The 20,513-nt window shown below is 39.5% G+C and overlaps 2 protein-coding genes across 2 annotated transcripts in view; one reads left to right on the top strand and one right to left on the bottom strand.

Moving 5' to 3' along the window:
• Positions 1-2,221: 2,221 nt before the first annotated feature.
• Positions 2,222-20,513, top strand: part of LOC139764643 (meiotic nuclear division protein 1 homolog) — a 71,935-nt gene continuing 53,643 nt past the window's right edge. Inside the window, exon 1 of the mRNA XM_071691500.1 lies at positions 2,222-2,478. The gene's annotated coding sequence lies outside the window, so the exon portion shown is untranslated. The remainder of the gene's footprint in view (positions 2,479-20,513) is intronic.
• Positions 2,494-20,513, bottom strand: part of LOC139764645 (uncharacterized) — a 36,626-nt gene continuing 18,606 nt past the window's right edge. The window contains exons 2-3 of the mRNA XM_071691504.1: positions 18,735-18,880; positions 2,494-9,180 (exon numbers count right to left, since the gene is read on the bottom strand). The gene's annotated coding sequence lies outside the window, so the exon portion shown is untranslated. The remainder of the gene's footprint in view (positions 9,181-18,734; positions 18,881-20,513) is intronic.

Genomic DNA, 20,513 nt, shown 5'->3' with positions numbered 1-20,513 from the left:
TGTGGTGCCACAGTTGTGGTACCATAGTTTTGAAGATAACTTGGTATATATCTACGTATAACATTGCATACATCTACGTTGAAGTCCATTTCCCATGTCTCTGACCATTATTTGTAAATCACTTTGAATCTTGAGGCAATCTTCATTTGGTTGAGGTACGTTTTCAGATTTTGTACTGTCACCAGATGTTCAAATTCAAAAGGTGATTGTTGTCTCATTGTTGATGTAGATTACGGGAAGTATGGGTCCAAGGACAAAGCCTTGTAGTATCCCTCTAAAATCGTGTGAAGTCAGTCGGACACTTCCTCATTTAATTTTTTTTTTTTTTTTTTGCTTTGTCGCTGTCTCCCGTGTTTGCGAGGTAGCGCAAGGAAACAGACGAAAGAAATGGCCCAACCCACCCCCATACACATGTATATACATACGTCCACACACGCAAATATACATACCTACACAGCTTTCCATGGTTTACCCCAGACGCTTCACATGCCTTGATTCAATCCACTGACAGCACGTCAACCCCGGTATACCACATCGCTCCAATTCACTCTATTCCTTGCCCTCCTTTCACCCTCCTGCATGTTCAAGCCCCGATCACACAAAATCTTTTTCACTCCATCTTTCCACCTCCAATTTGGTCTCCCTCTTCTCCTCGTTCCCTCCACCTCCGACACGTATATCCTCTTGGTCAATCTTTCCTCACTCATTCTCTCCATGTGACCAAACCATTTCAAAATACCCTCTTCTACTCTCTCAACCACGCTCTTTTTATTTCCACACATCTCTCTTACCCTTACATTACTTACTCGATCAAACCACCTCACACCACACATTGTCCTCAAACATCTCATTTCCAGCACATCCATCCTCCTGCACACAACTCTATCCATAGCCCACGCCTCGCAACCATACAACATTGTTGGAACCACTATTCCTTCAAACATACCCATTTTTGCTTTCCAAGATAATGTTCTCGACTTCCACACATTCTTCAAGGCTCCCAGAATTTTCGCCCCCTCCCCCACCCTATGATCCACTTCCGCTTCCATGTTTCCATCCGCTGCCAGATCCACTCCCAGATATCTAAAACACTTCACTTCCTCCAGTTTTTCTCCATTCAAACTCACCTCCCAATTGACTTGACCCTCAACCCTACTGTACCTAATAACCTTGCTCTTATTCACATTTACTCTTAACTTTCTTCTTTCACACACTTTACCAAACTCAGTCACCAGCTTCTGCAGTTTCTCACATGAATCAGCCACCAGCGCTGTATCATCAGCGAACAACAACTGACTCACTTCCCAAGCTCTCTCATCCCCAACAGACTTCATACTTGCCCCTCTTTCCAAAACTCTTGCATTCACCTCCCTAACAACCCCATCCATAAACAAATTAAACAACCATGGAGACATCACACACCCCTGCCGCAAACCTACATTCACTGAGAACCAATAACTTTCCTCTCTTCCTACACGTACACATGCCTTACATCCTCGATAAAACTTTTCACTGCTTCTAACAACTTGCCTCCCACACCATATATTCTTAATACCTTCCACAGAGCATCATTTAATATCCATAATTTTTTTCCCGCCTGAGTTGATTTCCTGTGTCGTGACGTGAATCAGCTGGCCATTGGGTGAGGTATGTGTGGCCCAGGTTAGCTGAGACGAGGGTTCTATGGTGTGGGTCAATTGAGACGAGTCTTAATTGACCCAGATCAGTCTGGTTTAGTAAGAGGGGGATGTGTGGTTTTGAGTCAGCAGAGTCGAGATGGGACGAAGGTTGTTTTTCTTAAAGTTCAGCTGGGACATGGGATGTGTTTGGTGTCAGCTGTGTCGAGGAGTGTGTAGCCTGGGTCAGCTGAGACAAGAGTTGAGTAACTTGGATCAGCTGGTGGAAAGGGTTGCGTGGCCTGGTTTAGCTGGGACCAACATAAGAGTCGATTTATACAATTTTCTTTTTTTCTTCTTAGGCTGAGGTCAGTTGGGATGAGAGTTGTGTGGCAGCTGTGGCTTTGGTAAGATAGGACAAGGGATGTGTGGTCTGTGGTCTGCGAGGACGATGTTTATCTTGTTTGGATCATCTGGCACAACGGTTCTGTGCTATGCGTAAGGCAGCATAAGGGTTATGTGGCTAACGTAGTATTGACCAAAGACTTCGATATCGACCCAATAGATGGCAGCATCAATAATGTAAACAGTAGATCATCCGTCCGATAGATGGCAGCACGATGGATGTAAACAACCAGTTGGCGGGCTCATTCGAGAAGCTCGTGTAATATTTTCCTTGTGTTTGTGTAACTAGTAGTGTTAGAGGAGGTTGTGGAGGTGCTTGCAGAGCTACAGAAGGAAGTCGTAACCCCAACGAATGTCCCACATAACCAAGTGGACGGTGTTTACCTCTTCTTACCTCGGCGTGAAGGTTATATACCGAATTTCTCCCCCCCCCCCATCCCAAGCTCTCAGTAATTAGGTAAGTGAATGATTGTTGAGTAGTTTACACATATGTCGTTAATCAGACTAACCACAGAAGAGCAAGGCGACACATGCACGACTTCTGTTAGTGAAAACTTTTTTTTTTTAATGGATACTCACCTTTAAGTGCTCTTTAGGATTGTTAGAAGTACCTGTCGTCACGTGGATGGTCGAAGTCTCTGATATCAGAGAAATATCATGATATATGCAGGGGTTTTTAGATTCAGATAAAGTTCCAGTTAAGGAGAACTACAAATGTTATTTACTGGATGGATATGGATGAACGTCATGTTAGTTGTCGTAAGTGATGCTGGCAGGGATTTGAAGATGAGGGAAATTGGGGTAAAATTACTGAAAATAAATGAAATTTAACATGCATCAAAAACCTAATCTAACATAGCCTGCCCTGCTTAGTAAAAGTCAAGTTTAGTAATGCATTACTGTTACCTTTGTATATTAAAATGACTGCATTCTTCTGTGCTAGCATGTTTAGATAGAGTTGTGCGCAGGAGGGTGGATGTGCTGGAAATGAGATGTTTGAGGACAATGTGTGGTGTGAGGTGGTTTGATCGAGTAAGTAACGTAAGGGTAAGAGAGATGTGTGGAAATAAAAAGAGCGTGGTTGAGAGAACAGGAGAGGGTGTTTTGAAATGGTTGGTCACATGGAGAGAATGAGTGAGGAAAGATTGACCAAGAGGATATATGTGTCAGAGGTGGAGGTAACGAGAAGTGGGAGACCAAATTGGAGGTGGAAAGATGGAGTGAAAAAGATTTTGAGTGATCGGAACCTGAACATGCAGGAGGGTGAAAGGCATGCAAGGAATAGAGTGAATTGGATCGATGTGGTATACCGGGATTGACGTGCTGTCAATGGATTGAATCAGGGCATGTGAAGCGTCTGGGGTAAACCATGGAAAGCTGTGTAGGTATGTATATTTGCGTGTGTGGACGTATTGTATATACATGTGTATGGGGGTGGGTTGGGCCATTTCTTTCGTCTGTTTCCTTGCGCTACCTCGCAAACGCGGGAGACCGACAAAGCAAAAAAAAAGAAAAATGTATATATTTATTCTTAAACTCCATGCAGCCTTCTTAAACCACACTCCTCAAATGTATTCAAGTTACACTTTCCGTTGTGGATACCACCTAAATCTACAGCTTTACGAACACAGAATCATTATGCTTCATGCCCAAGATGCAGCTTCTGTTATGAAGATGCCAAACACTTATTCCTAAATTGTCCTGCACTAGCCTCACACAAACAGTTATACAATTCCACAACACACCTTGATAACTGTGATCTTACCTGGTGGCTGTGGTTCCTTTCATAGAATAGGTTTCATGAGGAAGGAAAGTAAAGGTATCCTTGGTGGCCTTCAGCATAGGGGAGAAAAGTTACTACGCATGTATCCCATGTGTGAAATTGGAGGCACTTACTTGATAGGGGCAGGGGTGGGGGTGTGGAGGCTGGAAATCCTCATCCCCATTTTAACTTCCTCAGAAGTGGAGAAGGGATGATGTGAAGCAAAAATTTTTTGCAGGGGCTTGGCCATCCATTCCTCGTGCTGCCTCCATTTGGAGGAATAGGTGAGCAGTTACCACGCAAAAAAACGGATGAAGGTGCTCGTCAAGGTTAGGAAGTAAAGATACAAGTTGAGAATATGATTCCTCTTGGAGAATTTGCCAGTCCAGATGTTTATTGAGATTTATTCCTAGACACTTTCATTTTCAAAGAGGGCTGTAATTAAAGAAAATGAAAATCATCATATGTTATTAATTTATTTTCAGTCATAAATTTGTACAGGTGGTCTTAGTGGTGTTCAGTCATATTGACACCATCAGGATTCATAAAGATTGCATTAAGTCCAGTAGAATTAATTCCTATCATAGCTTTACTGGTGTTTTATAAGTACAGGTACAGGGTATAGTTATTATCAGCATTATTCAGCATGTTTAAGGGCATCCTTTGTATGCACTGGTTGGAATACATTTTATTGTCAACAAGGATACTGTACCTGCCTCAAAAGGTACAGTTGCCTTGGGTGGCTTTAATTCTTTGAAATGTATATTGACTATGGTATTTTAAGGGTGGATGTGTTGAAAATGAAATGTTTGAGGACAGTACGTGGTGTGAGGTGGTTTGATCGAGTAAGTAATGAAAGGGTAAGAGAGATGTGTAGAAATAAAAAGTGTGTGGTTGAGAGAGCAGAAGAGGGTGTGTTGAAATGGTTTGGGCATATGGAGAGAATGAGTGAGGAAAGATTGATAAAGAGGATATATGTGTCAGAGGTGGAGGGAACAATGAGAAGCAGATTAGTGAGGAAAGATTGATAAAGAGGATATATGTGTCAGAAGTGGAGGGAACAATGAGAAGCAGACCAAATTGGAGGTTGAAGGATGGAGAGAAAAAGCTTTTGAGCGATTGGGGCCCTGAACATACAGGAGGGTGAGAGTTGTGCAAGGAGTAGAGTGAATTGGGATGACATGGTATACCTGGGTTGACATGCTGTCATTGGAATGGACCATGGCACGTAAACCATGGAAAGGTCTGAGAGGCCTGGATGCGGATAGGGAGCTGTGGTTTCGGTTCATTATACATGACAACTAGAGACTGAATGTGAACAGATGTGGCCTTTTTGTCGGTTTTCCTAGTGCTTCCTCACTGAAGAAGCGGGTAGCATTCCATGGTTCCATTGACAGCACATTGATCCCAGTATTCCACATCATTCCAATTCACTCTCTTCAGTGCATGCCTCTCACCCTCCTGCATGTTCAAGTCCCAATCTTTTCATCTCCAATTTTGTCTTCCTGTTCTCTTTCTTCCCCCCTTTTCTGACACATATATCCTGTTTGTCAGTCTTTCCTCACTCATTCTCTCAATATGTCCAAACCATTTCAACAAATATTTTTTTCTTTCTTTCATTCTTGATTGTTGTTTCCTACATTAGTGAGGTAGTACCAGGAACAGATGAAGAAAGGCCACTTCCAATCACATCTCTCCTCTAGCTGTCATGTGCAGTGCTATGTATATATGGCATTATGTGATACATCTGTTAGTGTAAATATGCTCTGCTAAGATTTTAGGCTGGCTACTGTGCCTTTTTATTTTGTCTTGATACAATAGTGCCAGTGGGGTTAATATGTACAAATTAATGCTCGTCATAGGACACTTTTCTAGGATGTACCTGCTAATGGATATCCAAAAAGATTAGGATTTTGAATTTAGTGTTACGCATGTACTAACAATGTCATTTGCTTGCCTTAATCCTTAAATTGGTGATGAAGATTTAAAAGATAATTGTTTTATCGTGAATTAGAAAAAAATATCAAATACTACAGCTGTTGATGTCATCCATAATGAATAACATGCTTTGTTTGTGATGATCATGCTTTGAAATGAATAGCGCTGTATTAATGAAGATCACCCTAACTTGGTAGCCTCCATGTATTCATTTTTTAAGCAATTAAGAGCATCTTCTTGCAAAAATAAAGTTTTCTGATAAAGTAAAAAAGTCTTAATTTGTTTGATTTATTTTATTCAAATGATAATGTCTTTCTCTGATTCTTTTCAAGTAAAGGGACTGTAGCCTTGAAAGTACATTAATTTTGCTCACAGAGTGCAGGTCTCATGCTCATGTTGGTATCATTGTCAATGATAGATATTTCATATGCTCATACTTTATTCATGTTATCAAAACATAACACAGGAGGCACTTGCAGTTTCTTGTAATTTGATTTGTAGGATCATTCATGGAATACATTCTGTGGCAACTCACTGTGGCATTTCCTTTGTGATTCCAGGTCATAGGCATGTTGCAACAAACCTCAGGTAGACTTTTCCACCATTGTGTCAGTGGAAGTAGAGTGATTTATTTTGATTGTTTTTCATACTTGATCACTTCCCACATTAGTGAGGTAACACTTGAAACAGATGAAGAAAGGCTGCATCTGCTCATATTCCTTCTCAAGTTGTCATGTGTAATGCACCAAAACCACAGTTCCCTATCCACAACCAGACCCACAGACCTTTTCATGGTTCACTAGTTCACCACAGGCACTTCACATGCTGTCCATGTACAGCATATCAATCCTAGTGTGCCACATCGTTCCAGTTCACTCTCTCCTATGAACACCTTTCATCCTCCTGCATGTTCAGGACTTGATTACTTAAATCATTGATACTGATATGAATTTATAAAAGTGCTTTGTGCACCAGCCAGCAAAGATATAACCAAAGAAATTACATCTGGATGTATTTCTGATTATTATATGTGGATTAGGTGAGTCAGTGGTTAGTGATCAGAGTCTCTTTCTTCACATCAAATAATCCTGGAATTGTTTGTTGCTGTCCCAGAGTCACTCCAGTGATATGATTGATCACCTTTGTTTCCTGGTACTTGGAAACAAATTTATATATTTTGGATCTTGATTGTCCCATATTTTTCATGTTGTAATTATCCCATATTTCTCTCTATATTGAGTAGTTATTTGTATTTACTGTATGTTGGCATGAAATGATAACATTTTAGGAGATGATGTATGGTCTATATTAAGGCCTCCAACATGAGCAGCAATTTTGGAACATGCCCTTATTGTACTCCTAAGTCATTCATCTTATTGCTGAAATATTGTAAATGAACATTACTAGTCAGTTTTTTTTTTCACAATGGAATGCATATTAAGTTAAACTGAGCAGGAAATTTGAAAAAAAAATATCGCTGAGGATTCCACTAGAGTATATCCAAATGTTGCATATGTTTTATCATACTACATCTGTTAAAATTTTGAGAAGGAAGTCTGGTAGAAAATATCCCTGCTGATTCAACTAGAGTATATCCAAATGTTGCTTATGTTTTACCAGACTCAGATTGCTAGTGACTGCAGAAGTCACCATCCGCAATGGATGGAAATAAGTAACTTAGGACTTCTTCAGCCAAAAGGAGTTTGTTATGAATTGCAGCCTCAGAGCTGCAGGATCTCCAGAAAATGAGTCTTTTGATTGTGTATTGATAACATTATTTTCATTTTTTGTGTGAGGACAGTGCTTTAAACCATAAGAGATCCACATGGCTATGCCCCTTTTAGTTTTGAAAAAGAGGTAGTGAGGCTCGTTTATGTTTGTTCATTGTGTAAAAACCAAATTTTTATGAATTACCCCATGAGAATCTTGAACTACTGTACATGCCTGCTTTATAAAAGCAAGAGAGGTAACATGCATACCAAAAACACTGTTAACCTACTCATAATTTATTTCTTACAGTTAACTTGTAAAAACTAAAAAATACCTGTGTTAAAAACCTAGTACAAGTCATGAGGCACAGCCTTGTAATTTCAATGATGATTGACACCATGTGCATACAAAATATGGAACTTGCTTATATGGTTATTCATAGTGTGATTTATGTTGCAACTTAGCTACATCAAACCTCTGTTCCATGAGAGACATCTCAACCTAGGACTGGAGTTTAGAGTTAAATATCTATTATAATTTGTGATATTTTCCACATCTGGAAGTAACATTTGTAAGAAATAAGCAGACTAATCCATGAGGGCTTTGAACCATGGTCCTTTGATTTCAGAGTCATCAGATATAGTGAATACTCCAGATACATCATATTTTCTTTTGAAACTAAAATCAGATTTGGACTGGAATTCAGCCTGTCCTTACTCAAGGAAATGCTAAACCACAGTAACCACATTAGAAATGCTGCATTATAAGCTAGTGTTGATCATAAGAGATGATACCGAATTGAGTGGGCCATCATTTTGTCACTCAATGTATGTGAACAGAATGCCCTTATCTTGCATTCAGCAATTAGTAGAAAATACTTTAATACTTACATAATGGTCAAGGAACTTGCTGGCTTCATGGGTCCAAGTGTGTTGTGGGCCTTCCTGGATGATTAGTATTGTTTCCAAATCTCACACCCAGTCTCAGTTACCATGCAGAGCTCAGAATTAGTATCTGCATCATAGAATTATAGTGCTTTTCTAAATGTCCATTCATGTTTTGCTTTATTGACAGTGTAATCTGCTGATGCACTGTATTATCATGAAAAACCTAGAAAAGCATAATTTGTATCTTTATTTTATTGTTTATCGAAGTCTTTTATCAGTATACACTAGTCATAAAGAAGGGAACCCTGGCTTACTGGTTTATGCCTGTAGTGTTATGACATTAGCTTTTATTACTTTTGTACCCTCTTTTAGCTCACAAACTTTGATGCTGCTAAGATGATAATCATTCCAACTTTATTCATATTTTCCACATTCAGGGTATTTGGAAAAAGTAAAGGCCAGTTTCAATTTTCTCTCCATTTCCTTTCTGGAAACAACCTACTAAACCATCAGCCTCTTTTCCTTCACTCTTTCATCATTGTATATGCCATTACCATTACTGTACCATCATCTAGCACTTTTGCCTTAAAGTCTTGTAACAATGTAAACCACAAGCTTCTTTCTATGGAAATCTTTTATTGTCTGCTATATGAGTCACTTTCCACTGACTAATGTACATCTCAAAACTTAGCTTTCATTACTTCCCTATTAACCCACCCTATTATGACCTGGTTTTGATGTGAAGTAGATGTTCATAGTGTTTTCTGCCTGGTACAGGCAGTTATCCCGGCTTATTGTAGTGAATGTTAAAACCTTTGTCCATTTCTCTGCCTTCCTGTTGGGTAAAGTCAAGCTGCCACATCTGAAACATACACAGTATTATGAATAATTGTTGGGGCCTGTACAAGAAAGCAGGGCTGTATATGTTGAGTGCATGGTAGTATCAGTGACATCACTTTCTATTACAGTGTTTAACACTTTTAATATTCATCTGTGTATCCTAAACTTTGCCTTATTTTGTGAGGAGGAAGAAACCAGTGCATAATGGTGCACTGAGATGGATGAACAACAGTGCAGCTTATTAACTTGCCTTTCTGATTGCACTATTACAGTACTTCTAGACTATCATGTTTGTGTTTTGGTGATACTAGCAAAGCAATCAGTATTTATTACCAGACCCAGAAAGGTGTGCAAATGATTTGGGACCTCCTTTTGGATGTAGCACTAGATGCTACATCTAGTAGTATACAACAGTACTTTTTTCAGTTTTAGAGTATTTCACATGTATTTTACTTTGATGAACCCTTGTTCATATAGCATATAGATTTGGTTTCTCTCTTTAATATTGCTACCAAAATACCAGATTCACATGTTAAGATATTGTTACCAAAATTCCAGATTCACAATTATGAATTAACAGGAGAACAGTTTGAGGAAGTGGAATTTGCTGGCCAAATGTTTAAAATGCTAGTTTTGCTTAAAAAATATAGTTAATTTCAACCTCAGAACTAAAACATTTCAGGAAACCAGTTTCTCAACTAAGTAGATTTTATTAAGAGAGTTATATATGGCTATGGTGCTTTAAGGTATATCTAGCCACTGCCAGTTAAGATGATTTAAACCCATTTTTCCTCTTGGTAAATTTTCCTTTGAATTAACTTAAAAACTGTTCGTAGTGGTCAGTAACGTATCCCCCTGTCCACGACTGTTATCTGTTTTACATGGTTGTTTTTACTTGATAATTTTCTATAGATCAAACTCAGGCTAAGCTAGTGTCTTATGGAAGATTATATTGCACATACATCCCATGTGAGCATGGATTATATTTTGTTAAAAATATACACTTTCTGCTCAGAGTTGTCCTGGCTTTGTATATCTACACAACACTTCCTTGTGTGTATTATTGTTAGCCCAGAGTTGTGACGGCTTTGTTTCTTTAGAGAACTCTGATTTTCCTAGCATATATTACTGTCAGCCCAGAGTTATACTGACTTTGTATTTCTGGAGAACTCTGATTTTCCTAGTATTTATTACTGTCAGCTCAGAGTTATACTGACTTTGTATTTCTAGAGAACACTGACTTACCATGTTTATTGCTAAAGTGCCATGGATAGTTAGATCATTGTTGTTTCTGTGCCCTGAAAAATTTTACTGTTTTCATCATTACTCTGCCCTTCACAATATCACCCTTTTTTTTTTTTTTCCGCTGTCTCCCGGTATACCACATCGATCCAATTCACTCTATTCCTTGCCCTCCTTTCACCCTCCTGCATGTTCAGGCCCCGATCACACAAAATCTCTTTCACTCCATCTTTCCACCTCCAATTTGGTCTCCCATGTCTCCTCGTTCCCTCCACCTCCAACACATATATCCTCTTGGTCAATCTTTCCTCACTCATTCTCTCCATGTGCCCAAACCATTTCAAAACACCCTCTTCTGCTCTCTCAACCACGTTCTTTTTATTTCCACACATCTCTCTTACCCTTACGTTACTTACTTGATCACACCACCTCACACCACACATTGTCCTCAAACATCTCATTTCCAGCACATCCACCCTCCTGCGCACAACTCTATCCATAGCCCACGCCTCGCAACCATACAACATTGTTGGAACCACTATTCCTTCAAACATACCCATTTTTGCTTTCCAAGATAATGTTCTCGACTTCCACACATTCTTCAAGGCTCCCAGGATTTTCGCCCCCTCCCCCACCCTATGATTCACTTCCGCTTTCATGGTTCCATCCGCTGCCAGATCCACTCCCAGATATCTAAAACACTTTACTTCCTCCAGTTTTTCTCCATTCAAACTTACCTCCCAATTGACTTGACCCTCAACCCTACTGTACCTAATAACCTTGCTCTTATTCACATTTACTCTTAACTTTCTTCTTTCACACACTTTACCAAACTCAGTCACCAGCTTCTGCAGTTTCTCACATGAATCAGCCACCAGCGCTGTATCATCAGCGAACAACAACTGACTCACTTCCCAAGCTCTCTCATCCCCAACAGACTTCATACTTGCCCCTCTTTCCAAAACTCTTGCATTCACCTCCCTAACAACCCCATCCATGAACAAATTAAACAACCATGGAGACATCACACACCCCTGCCGCAAACCTACATTCACTGAGAACCAATCACTTTCCTCTCTTCCTACACGTACACATGCCTTACATCCTCGATAAAAACTTTTCACTGCTTCTAACAACTTGCCACCCACACCATATATTCTTAATACCTTCCACAGAGCATCTCTATCAACTCTTATCATATGCCTTCTCCAGATCCATAAATGCTACATACAAATCCATTTGCTTTTCTAAGTATTTCTCACATACATTCTTCAAAACAAACACCTGATCCACACATCCTCTACCACTTCTGAAACCACACTGCTCTTCCCCAGTCTGATGCTCTGTACATGCCTTCACCCTCTCAGTCAATACCCTCCCATATAATTTACCAGGAATACTCAACAAACTTATACCTCTGTAATTTTAGCACTCACTCTTATCCCCTTTGCCTTTGTACAGTGGCACTATGCACGCATTCTGCCAATCCTCAGGCACCTCACCATGAGTCATACATACATTAAATAACCTTACCAACCAGTCAACAATACAGTCACCCCCTTTTTTAATAAATTCCACTGCAATACCATCCAAACCTGCTGCCTTGCTGGCTTTCATCTTCCGCAAAGCCTTTACTACCTCTTCTCTGTTTACCAAATCATTTTCCCTAACCCTCTCACTTTGCACACCACCTCGACCAAGACACCCTATATCTGCCACTCTTATCATCAAACACATTCAACAAACCTTCAAAATACTCACTCCATCTCCTTCTCACATCACCACTACTTGTTATCACCTCCCCATTTGCGCCCTTCACTGAAGTTCCCATTTGCTCCCTTGTCTTACTCACTTTATTTACCTCCTTCCAGAACATCTTTTTTATTCTCCCTAAAATTTAATGATACTCTCTCACCCCAACTCTCATTTGCCCTCTTTTTCACCTCTTGCACCTTTCTCTTGACCTCCTGTCTCTTTCTTTTATACATCTCCCACTCAATTGCATTTTTTCCCTGCAAAAATCGTCCAAATGCCTCTCTTCTCTTTCACTAATAATCTTACTTCTTCATCCCACCACTCACTACCCTTTCTAATCAACCCACCTCCCACGCTTCTCATGCCAAGCATCTTTTGCGCAATCCATCACTGATTCCCTAAATACATCCCATTCCTCCCCCACTTCCCTTACTTCCATTGTTCTCACCTTTTTCCATTCTGTACTCAGTCTCTCCTGGTACTCCCTCACACAAGTCTCCTTCCCAAGCTCACTTACTCTCACCACCCTCTTCACCCCAACATTCACTCTTCTTTTCTGAAAACCCATACAAATCTTCACCTTAGCCTCCACAAGATAATGATCAGACATCCCTCCAGTTTCACCTCTCAGCACATTTACATCCAAAAGTCTCTCTTTCGCGCTCATGTCAATTAACACGTAATCAAATAACGCTCTCTGGCCATCTTTCCTACTTACATACGTATACTTATGTATATCTCGCTTTTTGAACCAGGTATTCCCAATCACCAGTCCTTTTTCAGCACATAAATCTACAAGCTCTTCACCATTTCCATTTACAACACTGAACACCCCATGTATACCAATTATTCCCTCAACTGCCACATTACTCACCTTTGCATTCTAATCACCCATCACTATAACCCAGTCGCGTGCATCAAAACCACTAACACACTCATTCAGCTGCTCCCAAAACACTTGCCTCTCATGATCTTTTTTCTCATGCTCAGGTGCATGTGCACCAATTGTCACCCATCTCTCTCCATCAACTTCCAGTTTTACCCATATTAATCGAGAATTTACTTTCTTACATTCTATCACATACTCCCACAACTCCTGTTTGAGGAGTAGTGCTACTCCTTCCCTCGCTCTTGTCCTCTCACTAACCCCTGACTTTACTCCCAAGACATTCCCAAACCACTCTTCCCCTTTACCCTTGAGCTTCGTTTCACTCAGAGCCAAAACATCCAGGTTCCTTTCCTCAAACATACTACCTATCTCTCCTTTTTTCACATCTTGGTTACATCCACACACATTTAGACACCCCAACCTGAGTCTACGAGGAGGATGAGCACTCCCCGCGTGACTCCTTCTGTTTCCCATTTTTTAGAAAGTTAAAAATAAAAGGAAGGGAGGATTTCTTGCCCCCTGCTCCTGTCCCCTCTAGTCGCCTTCTCACCCCTATCCCCAGGGATAATATATATATATTTACATACACCCACATATATACACACACACACACACACACACACACACACACACATATATATATATATATGGATCTGTCAGTGGATGGAACCATGGAAGTGGAAGTGGATCATAGGGTGGGGGAGGGGGCGAAAATTTTGGGAGCCTTGAAAAATGTGTGGAAGTCGAGAACATTATCCCGGAAAGCAAAAATGGGTATGTTTGAAGGAATAGTGGTTCCAACAATGTTGTATGGTTGCGAGGCGTGGGCTATGGATAGAGTTGTGCGCAGGAGGATGGATGTGCTGGAAATGAGATGTTTGAGGACAATGTGTGGTGTGAGGTGGTTTGATCGAGTAAGTAACGTAAGGGTAAGAGAGATGTGTGGAAATAAAAAGAGCGTGGTTGAGAGAGCAGAAGAGGGTGTTTTGAAGTGGTTTGGGCACATGGAGAGAATGAGTGAGGAAAGATTGGCCAAGAGGATATATGTGTCGGAGGTGGAGGGAACGAGGAGAAGAGGGAGACCAAATTGGAGGTGGAAAGATGGAGTGAAAAGGATTTTGTGTGATCGGGGCCTGAACATGCAGGAGGGTGAAAGGAGGGCAAGGAATAGAGTGAATTGGAGCGATGTGGTATACAGGGGTTGACGTGCTGTCAGTGGATTGAATCAAGGCATGTGAAGCGTCCGGGGTAAACCATGGAAAGCTGTGTAGGTATGTATATTTGCGTGTGTGGACGTGTGTATGTACATGTGTATGGGGGGGGTTGGGCCATTTCTTTCGTCTGTTTCCTTGCGCTACCTCGCAAACGCAGGAGACAGCGACGAGGTATAAAAAAAAAAAATATATATATATATATATATATATATATATATATATATATGTGTGTGTGTGTGTGTGTGTACATATGAAAAATGTAAGAAATAATTTAGAAAACTGAACCTTCTATCTTGAAATGAAATTTAAAAAAATGAATGTCACATATATATATATATATATATATATATATATATATATATATATATATATATATATATATATATATATATATATTTCCAGCGGGGGGCTGGAAATCCTCCCCTCTCGTTTTTTTTTTTTTTTTTTTTTTTTTTTTTTTTTTCCAAAAGAAGGAACAGAGAAGAGGTCCAGGTGAGGATATTCCCTCAAAGGCCCAGTCCTCTGTTCTTAACGCTACCTCGCTATCGCGGGAAATAGCGAATAGTATGAAAAAAAAAAAATATATATATATATATATATATATTTGGTAAACCAAATGATATACATTTGGTAAACTAAATGGTGTCCTAGCTTCGTCTCTTCAATGTATATCAACTGACTTATATTTCTCTCTTGTGTCTTCCCTTGATGATGTGATAATTGCATGAAAGTGCACTTGGGAACTTTTCGTGTTTCATTTTCCCCGTGGACTCATAGGAATATCTTGATCACGCGCAAAATTGTGATTTTTTTTTTTTTTTTTTTTCCAAAAGAAGGAACAGGGAAGGGGGCCAGGTGAGGATATTCCCTCAGAGGCCCAGCCCTCTGTTCTTAACGCTACCTTGCTAATGCGGGAAATGGCGAATAGTTTGAAAGAAAAAAGAAAAAGATATATATATATCTTTGTGTGTGTGTTAGTGGATGGGCCATTCTTCGTCTGTTTTCTGGCGCTACCTCGCTGACGCAGACAGAATTAAGTATAGTAATGTGTCCTTTGTTGTCTTTTACAAGCGCTACCTCGTGCCCACGCGTGGGGGGGGGGGGGGGGGGGTGCCATTTCATGTGGCAGGATGGCGACGCGAATGATTGAAAGCAACAAGTATGAATATGTGCATGTGTATATATGTATATGTGCGTGTGTAGGCGTGTATGTATATACATGTGGATGGGTTGGGCCATTCTTTCGTCTGTCCTTGCGCTACCTCACTAACGCCGGAGACAGCGACAAAGTATAATGAAATAGATAAATATATATATATATATATATATATATATATATATATATATATATATATATATATATATATATTATAATAAAACATAAATATATTTATTAATCTGTTTATATAAATGTGAAAAAGAGCAAGATTGTTAGGTTCAGTACGGTTGAGGGACAAGTTAATTGGGACGTAATTAGATTGAATGGAGGAAAACTGGAGGAAGTGAAGTGTTTTGGACATCTGTGAGTGGATTTGGCAGCGGGTGGAACCATGGAAGGGGAAGTGAATCACAGGGTGAGTGAGGGGCGAAGGTTCTGGGAACGTTGAAGAATGTGTCGATGGCGAGAACGTTATCTCGGAGAGCAAAAAGGGTATGTTTGAAGGAATAGGGGTTCCAACAATGTTATATGGTTGTGAGGCTTGGAGGAGGTGGAAGGATGGAGTGAAAACGATTTTGAGTGATCGGGGCCTGAACATACAGGAGGGTTGAAAGGCGTGCAAGGAATAGATTGAATTGGAGCAATGTGGTATAACGGGGTCGACATGCTGTCAATGGACTGAACTAGTGCATGTGAAGCGTTTAGGGTAAAACATCGACAGCTTTGTGGGGCCTGGATGTGGAAAGGGAGATGTGGTTTCGGTGCATTGCACATAGGAGCTAGAGACTGAATGTGAGCGAATGTGGCCTTTGTTGTCTTTTCCTGCTGCTACCTCGCACACGCTTGGGGGAGCGGGGGCGCCATTTCATATCTGGCAGGGTGGCAATGTGAATGGATGAAGGCAGCAACTATGGATATGTACATGTGTATATATGTATGTTTGTATGTATATGTATGTATACGTCCTAGCTTCGTCTCTTGGATGTATATCAACTGACTGTTATATTTCTCTCTTGTGTCTCCCCTGATGATGTGATTATTACACGAAAGTGCACTTGGGAACTTTTCGTGTTTCATTTTCCCCGTGGACTCATAGGAATATCTTGATCACGCGCAAAATTGTGATCCTTTCCAATATATATATATATATATATATATATATATATATATATATATATATATATATATATATATATATATATATATATATATATATATATATATATATATATATATATATATATATATATATCATCTTGGTTACATCCACACACATTTAGACACCCCAGTCTGAGCCTTCGAGGAGGATGAACACTCCCCGCGTGACTCCTTCTTCTGTTTCCCATTTTAGAAAGTTAAAAATACAAGGAGGGGAAGATTTCAGGCCCCCCGCTCCCGTCCCCTCTAGTCGCCTTCTACGACACGCGAGGAATGCGTGGGAAGTATTCTTTCACCCCTATCCCCAGGGATAATATATATATATATATATATATATATATATATATATATATATATATATATATATATATATATTTTATTATTATTTATTTTTATTTTGCTTTGTCGCTGTCTCCCGCGTTAGCGAGGTAGCGTAAGGAAACAAACAAAAGAATGGCCCAAGCCACCCACATACACATGTATATACATACACGTCCACACACGCAAATATACATACCTATACATCTCAATGTACACATATATATACACACACAGACATATACATATATACGCATGTACATAAATTCATACTGTCTGCCTTTATTTGTTCCCATCGCCACCTCGCCACACATGGAATAACAACCCCCTCCCCCCTCATGTGTGCGAGGTAGCGCTAGGAAAGACTCACTATATATATATATATATATATATATATATATATATATATATATATATATATATATATATATATATATATATTTTTTTTTTTTTTTTTTTTTTTTTTTTTTTTCATGCTATTCGCCATTTCCCGCATTAGCGAGGTAGCATGAAGAACAGAGGACTGAGCCTTTGAGAGAATATCCTCACTTGGCCCCCTCCTCTGTTCCTCTTTTGGAAAATTAAAAAAGAAAAAGAGAGGGGAGGATTTCCAGCCTCCCGCTCCCTCCCCTTTTAGTCGCCTTCTACGACACGCAGGGAATACGTGGGAAGTATTCTTTCTCCCCTATCCCTAGGGATAATATATATATATATATATATATATATATATATATATATATATATATATATATATATATATATATATATATATATATATAGGGAGTTGTGGTTTCGGTGCATTATACATGACAGCTAGACTGTGTCCTTTGTCTTTTCCTAGTGCTACCTCGCGCACATGCGGGATGAAGGGGTTGTAATTTCATATGTGGCGGGGTGGCGACGGGAATGAATAAGGGGAGACAGTATGAGTTATGTACATGTGTATATATGTTTATGTCTGTGTGTGTATATATATGTATACGTTGAGATGTATAGGTATGTATATGTGCATGTGTGGACGTGTATGTATATACATGTGTATGTGGGTGGGTTGGGCCATTCGTTCGTGTTTCCTTGCGCTACGTCGCTAACGCGGGAGACAGCGACAAAGTATGATAAGAAAATGAAGTGTATATATATATATATATATATATATATATATATATATATATATATATATATATATATTGTGTGTCTGTGTCTGTGTGAAAAATTTGATGATACATATTTAGATTATACGCAGGAAGGGAGTTTATTTTTTTGCATCAACGTGTGCCTTGTAAGAAAAATATAGGTATAGTTTTACTACCTTACTGTTCTAATATCCATCTTATGTAATTGCTATATTTTTAGAATGAAATTTGTTTGATGCAAATGTTATAAAACAGACTGGCATATAGTAAGTGGGGGAATAGGATTTGTCAATTTCACGTACATTTTTATTTCTAAGGAAGTGGCAGGCAGGCAAAAAGTGCATTGTCACCACTTGAAACATATTTTGCTGACCATGAGCAAGATATTGCGCAAACACATTCTCAGTTTAATATTTATACTCATTGTTAGAAGTAACTTTCAAAATAACGTAGACCATGGAATTAACTTTAGGATGAAGACTTTAATGGATTGCCAGGGAATCCAACTAGAATTTGAAAACAGGAGAATGATAATGTGATTAATACTTACATAGCACATTTCATGTGTAGGTGAATGAAATCATGTCTTGGAATAAGAGGAAAATGTCAAAAAGCTCATTATTCCCAGAGTAATAAGTTGAACAGCATTTTATTAGGAGACCTTGCATGGGTGATCATAAACATCTTCCCAGTAGACTGGGATTGTACCTGGTGTGGGTGTCAGGATGTCCTTTAGGTGGCACAGAGTGTGTGGGGCTTTCAGAAGAGTGACTTGTACAGAGTTTCAGCTACTGCCCGATGCAACAGTTGGTATAAGTGATGAAGCCATTACAAATCCATCCTCTCCCACACCCCTGCAACACACAAATGACCATCACAATCTTACATTATCTAATAAGATATACGGTTGATGTACATGATAAAGAAAATGTATAATTGGCATGTATTGTAATAGCCTCTTTCATTATCAGCACATATGACTTTGTTATTTAATTTTAGTGTGTTTAATCTGTAGGTAGATATTTTCAACCCAAACCATTATGGTCGAAACATTTTTTGTAAAGCAAGCCATCCTTTTCAGTTGTGGGTCTTGTTTGAACATTACTGAGGTGTATATATATATATATGCCTGCCTGGGAATATAGTTTGTACATCCCCATAGAGGGGTGTTATAACCTTTTAGAAGTACAAAGATGCATAATTTTTCAGGAGGGGTATGCCTAAGGTGAGGTGGGGGTTAGTGCCCTGTCCATCTCAAAACATCCACCAGCCTTACACAAAGGGAGTTTCTCCTTTGCTTGATTTGATTGCTTGTTGGTTTCCTTACATGGTAGTTTACATGCCATGTCTGTTAAATAGTACTACTACCTTGTGGTTTATAGAGCATTTTTCCGTTGAACCTCTCTTGAAGATAGGCCCATCAGTTGGCTAATGATCCCTCCTCCAGCAGTTGCAAGCCGCATCCATAAATTGGTTGTTACCACACATTCCCGAGTTCATAGTGTGAGTTACCATCAAGGCATTGCACCATTTATCAGGGTTTCACAATCTTTTTACTTCTCGGGCAGCATCGGGTGGACTGAATCATTAGCTCGGCACGCAGATTATTTACATACCGTGATTTCTAAACTTCCGTTTCAAATATTGCCTTATTTTTCTGTTTTTTTTTTAAATGCAGTGGAGCTACATTTCATAATCTACAATAAACTCTTAGTCACTGAAAATCGATTGAATGGGTTTTATTGTTCATTTGGCCTAAACGTACACATCGAAAAAAAGGTACCATTCAGAGAATGGCTTCTTGGTGTTACTCTTGGCTGTGCATTTTTTTAATCTAAGGTTGGCGTTTTTTTGGGATCAAGTTTTGTTGTTCCCGGTAGCACAACATGACGTAGATTGGCGTCATTCAATCTGTGCCAAGCGTTTGACGTGCTAAGATTCATGTAAACGAATGGTTTTCAGAGATGATAATGGAGCCGAATAAGGATGCTCATAACAGCTGCCTTCTCATGCAAGTCTGGTTACTGATCTTGTGGCATTTATAGAAATGCAGCCCTTGGTAGTTTAATGATGTTTTGCGGAATCTTACCCAAGGCATCCAGGCTGCACGTCATGTAGATGAGGGTTGCATGCGGCCTACGGACCGCCTACTGTGCATTCCTGGTGTAGTTCCATCAGAAGCCCACGTACTTCTCGTCTGATCATCTCAAGTGTTCTCTACAAGTCTTAACCCATCACAATTAAGGTAATGTTGAAGGCTCCAGGTCCTTCTCTCGTTAGACTTGGGGAAATAATTGCAGAACATGTCTTTGAATTACGGATTTACCCCCCTGACACGCGTACTATTTGTTTTGCTGTACTTTCAAGGTTTTTCTAATTATCTGTATTTTACCGTACAATTTGCTGCTAATGGACTTATGGAACGATTTAGAATTTTAATTTGCATTATTTGCACTTTCTAACGTGTTATCGTGTTGACAGAACTCG

The sequence above is a fragment of the Panulirus ornatus genome, chromosome 50 (assembly GCF_036320965.1).
Source record: "Panulirus ornatus isolate Po-2019 chromosome 50, ASM3632096v1, whole genome shotgun sequence".
Lineage (NCBI taxonomy): Eukaryota > Metazoa > Arthropoda > Malacostraca > Decapoda > Palinuridae > Panulirus > Panulirus ornatus.
Note: the sequence above shows the minus strand (reverse complement) of the source record. Positions and strands in the feature narration are given on the sequence as shown.